At 52.8% G+C, this 9,807-nt stretch overlaps 1 protein-coding gene across 2 annotated transcripts in view; it reads left to right on the top strand.

Annotated features, from left to right (window-relative positions):
- The first annotated feature begins 8,214 nt into the window (after positions 1 to 8,214).
- LOC116486750 (mitogen-activated protein kinase kinase kinase 3-like) overlaps positions 8,215 to 9,807 on the top strand; it is a 64,657-nt gene continuing 63,064 nt past the window's right edge. For both annotated transcript variants that reach the window (XM_032183202.1, XM_032183201.1), the window contains exon 1: positions 8,215 to 8,467. The gene's annotated coding sequence lies outside the window, so the exon portion shown is untranslated. The remainder of the gene's footprint in view (positions 8,468 to 9,807) is intronic.

Raw genomic sequence — 9,807 nt, 5'->3', positions numbered from 1 at the left:
AATTCTTCCAGACATACCCAAAATGCTGAAAGGGACATCAGGGCGAGCCACACCGGCTCTTAAACAGCCACCAGATTGTAGCACCCTGATCCTACAGAGTCCTGGGGAGTCCCGGTTTTATTTTCAGCGCTGCGCGTTGGCCGCCTGCGGGAAGCGGCGCCGCTTCCCCACGTGCTCCCCGTGACACAAAACCTCCTGAGTCCCTTTCTGTGGGCTCCTTTTCCTGGCTCAGCAGCCTGCCAGGCCCTCTGCAAGAGCCGGTGACTCATCTCGGAGGCCTCCTGGTTGGTGAAAGAAAAAGGAGAGCCGCAAACTTTGGCCCGCGCCCAAGGAAAACACCGCCGTCGGCTCACAGCGCGCACGCTGCGGAGGGAAGCCTCTCCCCTCATCGCACCAGAAATTAAAGGGTTTTATCAGTCTGGTTTAGTAAATCTTCCCTGTTTGCCTCTGCCTTCGTCAGGGCAAGGACGAGCAGTGCAATTGGCTTCACTTCTGTCTGCAGACGAGTAATGACATCCGCTGGTGGCTTGCTCAGAGCTGGCACTGCAACTCCAAGAGGTCTTATTTAAGGTGCGTGCAACAGAGAGGTGCCCAAAGGCTGAAAGTGCTCCTTTCCCACTGGAAAGGAAGGCTGATTTAGCAGAAATAAAGAGAAGAGAGGAGATTTGAAACTCCTGCTACGCCGAGGAGGAAGCAAAAGTGGGTTTAGAAGCAAGCACGGCTCGGCCAGCTTGCTGTTTGTGTAAAGGATGCATTGGTGTTCAGGAAAAGTGGTGAGGAGCACTTTGTTCCAAAATTAGAAACCAGGAGAGCTGTCTGTGTTATCCGTGGGCTCTGGAGATCCTCGCCTGGCTTTTCCATTCCGATGAACGCAGTCACCGAGAACAAAAAGCTTTATTTTTTTCCACTGACACCTGTCTCTTCACTCCGAGGTGGCGTTCCAGCTTTCCAATCCCCCCTGAGCAGCGCAGAACCTTTGCCAGGAGGCTCTGCAGTAGCAGCAGGCCTTACGCCAGCACGGAACAAGCCTTCCACGTTCGTGGGACATGGGGGGAGGTCTGTGAACTCCCGTAGCCGTCCTCTTCCCCTTCGGGTGTCCCTGTTCATTCACTAAAGCCATTTATCAGTTTGCGTTTATTCCTGGATGTGTCACAGACAGAAATGTTTATTGTACCTATGGGTAACACAGCCACAGCATTACAGCTCATCGTTCCTGCAGCACACGCTCCTTTTGTGCCTTGTGCAGAACAAACCTGTCAGAAAGCCAGCTGGTTTTGTGCCAGAGGGGGGTCAAAGCTTCCTTTTGTCCTCCTCCTCTCTCCTCTGTCCTGTCCTGTCCATTTATGTCCATGTCCATAAGCACCTGTGACCAACCACATCCACTCAGGTGGGGTTTCAGGTGGCTCAAGTAACAAAACGGGCCTGAATATTTCCTCTCTCAGTTTGGAAGCAGGTCCCAGCCTTTGCTTTCTCTAAGCCTCTGTGAGAACGATGCTTTTGCAGCTAGTTTGTCGTGCATGAAACGTCTGGCACCGCTATTTGATGGTTTACTGAGTCTCCCCCTGGGCCCCGTACAGAATCTCGAACCACGCCACCATCAGCTGTTTCTGTAAGAGCTTATCTGTGATGTAGCGCTCAAAGACAGCTTGGAGTGATTCTGTTTGCAGTCCTGCCGTGGCCAAGCATATGCCCTAACGCCTCCTTTGGGTATGACAAGGACAATCTCATTTTCTGGGAGTTGAGCAGCCTGCTAAATCCTCCCCACCAGCATTAGACACCTCTTCCTTTTCTGATATTCCATCAGAGCCTTTCCCCGGTGCCATTTGTCACGCTTATTTGAAGAGCTCTTGGCTTGTCTTGGCTCTTGCCAGCAGGCAGTGTGTGGGGACCGTCTGATTTTGGTTCTGCCACCTTTGTAGGACAGCACACAGACCGGTCGCTCTCCCTAGGTCAGCCTGTGATCATTAAATCTGTCATTTCCCCCGCTGCCTTTCAGCGCTGTTTCCTCCATCGGGAGCCTGATGACCTTCTGCGAGCTCTCATCCACCTGCAATTACTGCACTCGGCTGAGGTTTGCCAAACGGTTTAAATAAATGGGTTAGTGGTGAGGGTCAGCTACTGCTTGTGGCTGCTGTAACACACCCTCGCCTGGAGTATGCCCTCAAAATACGAGAAGCAGCTACCTGGCTGAAGGATCAGATGTGCAAACTGCAATTAAAGTAGCTTAATGTCAGTGAATTAAATCCTTGCTTAATGTAATCCAACGTGGCTTCACCGGAGCTGACCGAAGACTTGCTTCAGCCCTCGGTTGAGCAGGAATCTCAGTTCAAAAGGCTTCTAAAGCAAAAAAAAAAAAAAAAAAAGAATTTGCGGTTTTGTGGTCACAATTAGGCCTGGGAACATCACGTCTTTGTCGTGGTCTGATTCAGACTTCCTCCTGTATTATTGGAACGGCCCGGTTCAGCCTCTGCCTCCAGCTCTCGTGCTGCACAGTGGATGTAACATCACTGCCACATCGCACAGCGCATCTCAGCGTGGGCTGCCTGCGTCTCAGAGAGCCATCTCTGATGATACTGGAAGCACGGAATATTCCAGACAGTTACATTTATAGAAGGATACGCTCAGATCACCTCAGGCATCGTAAAACACAGATCCCAATGTTCCTGCCCACTGAGGTACATCGACAGACACCAGGCCCTTTCTGTGATGCCCGGTATGGGCTCCACATCTCTCGGAGTTTTCTCCTGGGGACGAATCCCATAATCTTAGCAGTCCTGCAGGCCCCTTCTCCTTCCCGTGCAGCAAGGAAAGGTTCTGTGCTTTCTCCACTCCTCCCCAGATAATATTTAGCGTGGTGCCCACCAAGTTCTACCTAAAATAGCTTTTGTCTGTCGCCATTTACCCATTTAGATCAGATCTACGAGCTGCATTAACTTGCTGCTATTGTACTATTGCAGTTGGACTCTTGCCATCCTCCCCCCGTGGGTTTTCCACAGATCTCGATTTCAAAGTTTCGGCGCTTGCAGAACTCCGTTGTGTGAGTTCAGACAAGCTAAAAAAAAAATTAGTCATGTTTCCTCTATTCCTGCTGCTTTACGAGGCTTCCTATTTGCAATCCAATTATTTTTAATTTTGCCCGTGGTCCTATTGTTTGCCGGGGAGATAATCATCTTATCTCGCCGCCGGGCTATTTCTCTCCTTTCTCGTGTAGTTTCAGCTGGATTCAAGAAATCCCCCTCGCACAAAGCACGCCGAGTTGGGCGAAAGGGCACCTCACGACCGCGGGCTGCTGCGAGATTTGGGAAATGTCTCCCTTTTGGACAAAATAAGAGGTTGGAAGGACGCGGGCATGCCGCAAGGGCAGCTGTTTCGGTGTGCTAATTGTACAGATGGTTAATTTTTATCCATCCCAGAGCACCCTCATGGAAACACGTGGGTGAAGTGACAAGGTGACACTGAGGTTTGTTCACCAGCTCTGACCGATGGCCACAGATGACAGCCGGCTGTGATTTTGGTCAGGGAGAAGCCAAAAAAAATGTCTGAGTGCTCCTGCGGGACCCTTCTGCTCCTTGTTTCCCTGCTGAAACCACATTAGCTCCACGCTGGAAAGTGGGATCTCCCCGCCAGGCTGCCCATCCCATAGGAAGGCTTTCCACAGGACATCCCTGAACGCTCTCAATCCCCTCCACGTGTCCTGAGATCTTATCAAAGGGATTTAAACGGCAGCAGGTCAGCTCATTGCATTTTGAGGCTTGATTTTGAGTCATTTCCACAGGAAATTAAATGCCCAGGACCGGCTGAGCACAAACCCAACGGCTCAGGCCCCTCACAAACCTTCCTGGTTTCCCCCATGCGTGGAGGATTTGGGTGGTTAACACACCAACAGCCACGCAACGGAAAGTCAGAGGGACTGCTCCCTTCTGTGTTTCGTAACCTTCACCCAAATCCACTCTCCCAGCGCTGGATGCCGCGCGCTTTACCCCCAGCTTCCTAATTACGGCTCGTATTTTGCTGCAGCTGAGGAAACGAGGACATATGGCTGCTGTGATAAGAGACGGCCGCGAGCTGTCTGTGCAGCAGGGCTGCAAACTTTCTGTGCAAGCCCACTTCTAAAACAAAACAGGCGTAAACAGCCAGCTTGTGATTGTTTCTGCCGTTTCTTCCCCCCCCCTCGTGACAGATTTAAGGGAAAAACCGCGGGTTTGCAGTCGATGCGTGCGGATAAGTTTATGGCTAACGGGACGGGTCCCACTTGTGGTAAATCGGTTTCTGCTTCCCCTGGTTTCTGGCAGCTCAAATCCAGCTCCGTGAAGAAATATGAAGGATCACAGGCGTGATGGCTGCTTGTGCTTGATTCCCCGTCAGCTGCGGGAGTGCAGACATGCCTGAAGAGTTCTGGCGGGAGCTTCTTCAGCAAGAACGCACCAAGAAGTGCAAAATGCTGTAAAACGGCAGCTGTAATCCTGTGATTAAAGGGTAGATGGGTTACGTCCCAAATCAGGAGAGGGATAATGGAAATAGGGTCGGGTTCTCAGGGAGCCAAAGTCTGGGGAGTCAAAGAACAGGGCAGGCTGGAGGCACACGCCTGAAGCCAAGTCAGGACCAAGTCCTCGTCTCATCCCTCAGCCTTTATTCAAGAGGGGCCAGTCACAGCGTAGGGAATCTCAGTTCTACCCAGGAAACTTGTGATTTTCTCTGAGCTTTCGGGGAAGTTGGGACAGAAATGCAGGATATCCCCTGTGATTTTTGGCTTTCTTGCACTTTCAGCTGCAAACGCTGCAAGGATGGTGTTTCTTGTGCTCCTTTCCACAAGCTTCTGGCATCAGATGAGCCCGTGGATATTTTGGGATGGTTCTGACCTTGTCTGAAAAAGTCTCAAGTGTGTCTGTTTGCAGTCAGGGCTTTCAGCTCTGCCCCTCTGAGCAGCCTGATGTCCAGCATCACTGTGCAAATTCTGCTTGGAGGACACAAGTTTCCAGGTATACACGGTGCGTGCAGGAGCACTGCAGAAAAACGCTCAGTAATTGCGTTTGCTCAGCAACCCACCCTGCAATCGGGTCCCCTCCACTTTCACTTTGTCCTCCTTGGAGCTGTTTCTGCCTTTGTTTAGGCAGAGAAGGTGAGTCATGGAACAACGGCGGCACGGAAAGTTACATCCAGCCATGCGAGCACACGTGACAGCTACCAGGAAAACAAAAAAAATCATCCACACAACTTAACCTCGGTGTAATCCCACCCGGTGGGGGTGAATTCTGAGTTAAAACCTTCGTGGTTTGGTGTATCAGCGCTGCTGCACGCTGCTGTCACGCTCACCCTTCTGCATTTGATTGAGGAAAGAAGTCAAAACCCACTGAGGCAAAGAGCCTGCTTGCTGAGAGGGCTTTCCCATAGCAGATCTCATGCAGGGAGGACAATCCCAACGACCAGGGAGCATTTCGTGCAATACAAGAGGAAGAGGAGGGCAGCTGGGAAGCGATGGTGGCTCAGCAACCCTGCCACAGCCCAAAATAGCAGCAGTTAGGTAAAAGCCAAGTGTCTTCCCCTTTCGCTCCCCGCAGCAAACGCTGGTGCTGACATCATGAAAGGAGGAGCATAAACTGAACTGCCCAGGGCTGTGATTTGCAAGTTCTGGGGCTGCAGATCCACTTTTCTTGCATGTCACTAGCACCCACTGGTGTTACCCAACTTTTCTCTGCAGATTTTGTCAGGGTGGTGTAGGCCTGCACTAACCAGTCCTCCACTAAACCATATCGCTCAGTTCAACATCTAAACATCTTTTGAAGACCTCCAGGGATGGGGACTCCACCACTTCCCTGGGCAGCCCATCCCAATGCCTCACAACCCTCTCAGTAAAGGAGTTCTTCCTAACATCCAACCTAAAGAAAAGAAGGAAGAAGCAGGCTGTATGGATACAAGGTGTGCCGTGCCTGCTGTCCTCAGGGACAGAGAACAGCTCCGTGTCTCTCTTTATTTCTGCATAGCAAGGAAGAAATAAGAAATTAAGAAATTAAGAAATTAAGAAATAAGAAGTTAAGAAATAAGAGAGACACTACAACCACCGTCTGCACTGACTTTCCATAAAGCTCTCCACTGTGTGTTCCCTGCTCCTCTCCAGAAAGGTGGTGAGGGAGGGTTGCTGGATTGCGTTTGTACCACAGCACGCAGAGCCACACAGCTCCACGCATCCTGCCAGGCTTCAGCAATGCTTTCAGGAGCAGCTCGAGGAGGCAGAATTTCGGGGCAGGGCCTCAGCACGCCCATCAGCAGAGAGCTGCTGGCATCAACGGAGCAAGGCTTTGCACACAGGGCGGGCGTTGCATTGTTCAGGAACACCCTAGAACCAAAATCCCTGCAGCTGGAGTCCTGGAGCATCAAACGAGTCGAGGAAAGAGAAGCTGCTTGGAAGGAGTTTTCACAAGGAATTGCTGCTTGCCTAATGGATTCCCATTAAAAACAGGAGGTTTTACAGGAGATCCTTGTCACTTAGTGCCTTATAGGCTCGAAACCCAAATCCTGGAGCCCTGTGCCTGGTTCCCAAGGTAAACACATCTGATTCATTTCAGAAATGCATCTGCACGAGAATTCATTACATAAATCCCCGGTGGGCAGGAGCCAAATATTTCGAATGTGCCAAGTTACCAGAGCTTTATTAAAAGCTGTAAGGGTTAGAGGGAAGGTGCAGAGAGAGGCAACCTCCTTCTCCAAGCCAGGTGGCTCAGGATAGACTTACGCCGCTTCCCAAACCGATGAGGCAAGCTGGAGTCAGAGGTTCCTTCCAGCAACAGCTCGGTCCCCCTGGATGCCTCTCCGTAAGCTGCACAAATATTCTGGGGAGGGGGAGGGAGAGGGAGAAGAGTGAAACCTATTCAATTACATCAAGATCACGACTAGCCCCAGTAAAATCATTTATGGAGTGAGGGAACCCGGAGCGGTTTGGGCTGGAGCCATCTGCTGTTATTTGGTACACAGAATTGGTTTCTATGGATTTTATTAATAGGTCACGCGATTGTATGCGGGGCTGTGAGATCTGAAGCTCTCTGGAGGGGTCCCTGGTTGGGGTTTCTATTGCCTTTACAGGCAATAGGCTTTTTTGCTTAAACTTTCTTGCAGCAGCCAGCCCTGAAAAGCTTGAGGGGAATGGGTCTGGGTTTAGGATTCTGCCTGTTTTGTGTTTTTTTTTTTTTTTTTTTTTTTTTTTCTCTCCCACACAACTGCAGACTGACTTTGTTCCTGTTCTTCTCCACAACGCATTTACTAAATGGGGAAATGGGGAACCAGTCAGCAAAACACTCTTACTCACTTTCTCCATCGTCTGCAAGAGTTCTCTGCCTTTCTCACAAGCGTGAGTGATTTCTAGTGCAAACCTCAGGCCCCACTCACATCATTTCTGAGGCTCAGGCCTTGTTTTCACTTGTTTTGCCTTCAAGCCTTCGAGGGCTGAGCCCAAAGGGACCGGGACGCACCAAGGAGCCTTGGGGCAGGTGGGTGTGAGTCTGAGCAGCCCCGAGGCTGTCTGAGGAGCCTGGAGTCACTGTGCAGGGCATCACTGACAGCCCAGGAAGGGCTGGGGGTCCTTCGCTCCTGGCTGCTTATTGCTCTCCCTCAGCCCCCCTAAAGTGGCAAAAGCAAATTAAGTGACAAGAGCAATCATTTCATGTCCTGGCTGTGTGCTGACAGCTACACAGTTTAAGCAGTTTCTTCATTGTCCCCCCTGTCGCAGCCCCATGAGGGGGCTTCACCTCCCTCCCTCCTCACCCCCCCAAACACCCCCCGCCTCACCAAACCCCACAGAACCTCAACCGGCTCCCTCAACAGCTCACCCCCTGGACTCCCCAAGGGCTAAACAACACCTCGCTAGCCCAAATTAACCAAAAACTGAAGAAACTGAACGACTGAGAACCAAGCGGGGCTGCCACCCCCACACAACCACCAGCGCCCCTCAGCGGCGAAGGGGCCACAAAATGGCGCCCCCCAGCGGAGGGGGGGGGTGAGGCACAAAATGGCGCCCCCTGGCGGCGGGACGCGGGGCGGCCGCGGGTGGGGGCGTGGCCTCGGGGCTTGGCCGCTTCCCTATTGGCGGAGGCGCCCGAGCGCGTCACCGCTTCCTCCCGCTTTTGTGCGCCGCCCCGCGCCGCCCCCCCCGCGAACCGAGCCGAGCCCGAGCCGAGCCGAAGCCGAGCCCGAGCCGAACCCGAACCCGAGCCGAGCCCGAGCCGAAGCCGGAGCCGAACCCAGCCGAGCCCGAGCCGAGCCGAGCCGTGCTAAACCCAACCCAGCCGTGCCAAACCCAACCCAATCCAACCGAACCGAGCCAAACCCAACCTAATCCAACCCAGCCGTGCTAAACCCAACCCAATCCAAGCCAGCCGAGCCGTGCCGTGCCAAATCCAAGCCGTGCCGAGCCGTGCCAAAGCAGCGCTCGCAGCCTCCGCGCATGGCTCCCCGCGGGTAGCCGCTCTCCGGACGGGTAAGGCTGTGCTGGAGGGGATACAGGGGGGGAATGCAGCCGCGCTGCCCCGTTTGGGTTTGGGGTTTTGTGTCCGGGTTTGGCTCCGCGGGGTCGGTTTTGGGTTTTTTTGTCCGGGTCTGGCTCTGCGAGCGTTTTATTTCGAGTTTTTCCCTGCCCCATCCTCTAGCAATGCAAGGGAGGGGTGTCTCTCGTCTACAGCACTTCTAGGATTTGGGGGGTTGTGGGTGCTGGGCACCCTATAACAACCTCCCCACCTCTGGGATGTCCCCTTAGAGGCAGCAGGTTGGGTTCCCAACCTGGTCCTGGTGTCCCTTTCCTCCAGCCTGCTCGGGTTTGGCTCCGCCAGCCGTCTCCCCAAGTTGGTGCCCGACACGGTTGTCCTACAGCAGCCCTATATGGGACAGAAAAGCAGGATGGGTTTCATCTCAGGGTAAAAAAGCTGCTCCCAAAGCCCCGGCTGCAAGGCACGGCTCAGCACGAAGCCTTCCACCCACCTCCCCGTGGTGAGCGTGTCTCTCACCGGCCCCATTTTACCCAGAAAAAGCCTTTTTTCCCCTCATCTGCTGCTTTTTTCCTCTTCCTCCCCAATTCCCAGGTCGCAACCCGGTGGCGTTTTCATTTTTTATTATTTTTTTTGCAATTAGACCTCGCTTCTGGTTCGGGGCTGGCCCCGCGTTGTCGGTGCAAGGGGTGAAAGCCCTCAAAAGGCTTTCTCAAAACGCTGAGGATGGGGAATGCGACATAACAGGGTCTTTTCTTTGGAGATTTGGGGTTTATACAGAGTTTAGGTGACACTGGGAGTTTCAAGGCTCAAATAAATGCATGTTGGCATAGCTGCATCTGAGGGTCCGCTTTCCAGACCATATAATAAAAGGGGGTCGAGGTTTTGGGGCTTTCCTCCGCAGCCGGGCACGGTCTTTGCTTTAGGAAGTTTTCCCGGCTTGTAAAAGCTCCTCTGTTGGAGGCAGGATGCGTGGCTGGCCGGGCTGCCAGCCTGGTGGGCTGCGGCTTTAAAGGCTCTTTTATACATCCCTTCTCTGAACGGGGTTCGGTACCACGAGTTTTTTTCCATGGGTCTTAAATCTCCGTCAGAAACTCTGCCGTGGCTACGTGTGCCGAGGGGCAGTGTGTTTCTTTTTTTTGGAGACCCTTACAGCTCGCTCAGAGAGATGTAACCTGGATTTCCTAATGGGATGGAGAGCCTGTGTTGTGTAGAAATGGACAAATCTCTCCAAATCTCCGGATTTTTTTACATTTCCCGGGGTCCAACACAGGAGAGGGATGCGTGCCCCGTGTCCCTGCTGTCCCGGGAGCTGGGGCCGCTGGTGCCCGACGGC

Source organism: Aythya fuligula, chromosome 2 (genome assembly GCF_009819795.1).
Source record: "Aythya fuligula isolate bAytFul2 chromosome 2, bAytFul2.pri, whole genome shotgun sequence".
NCBI lineage: Eukaryota > Metazoa > Chordata > Aves > Anseriformes > Anatidae > Aythya > Aythya fuligula.
This window is presented reverse-complemented; position numbering and strand designations above follow the sequence as displayed.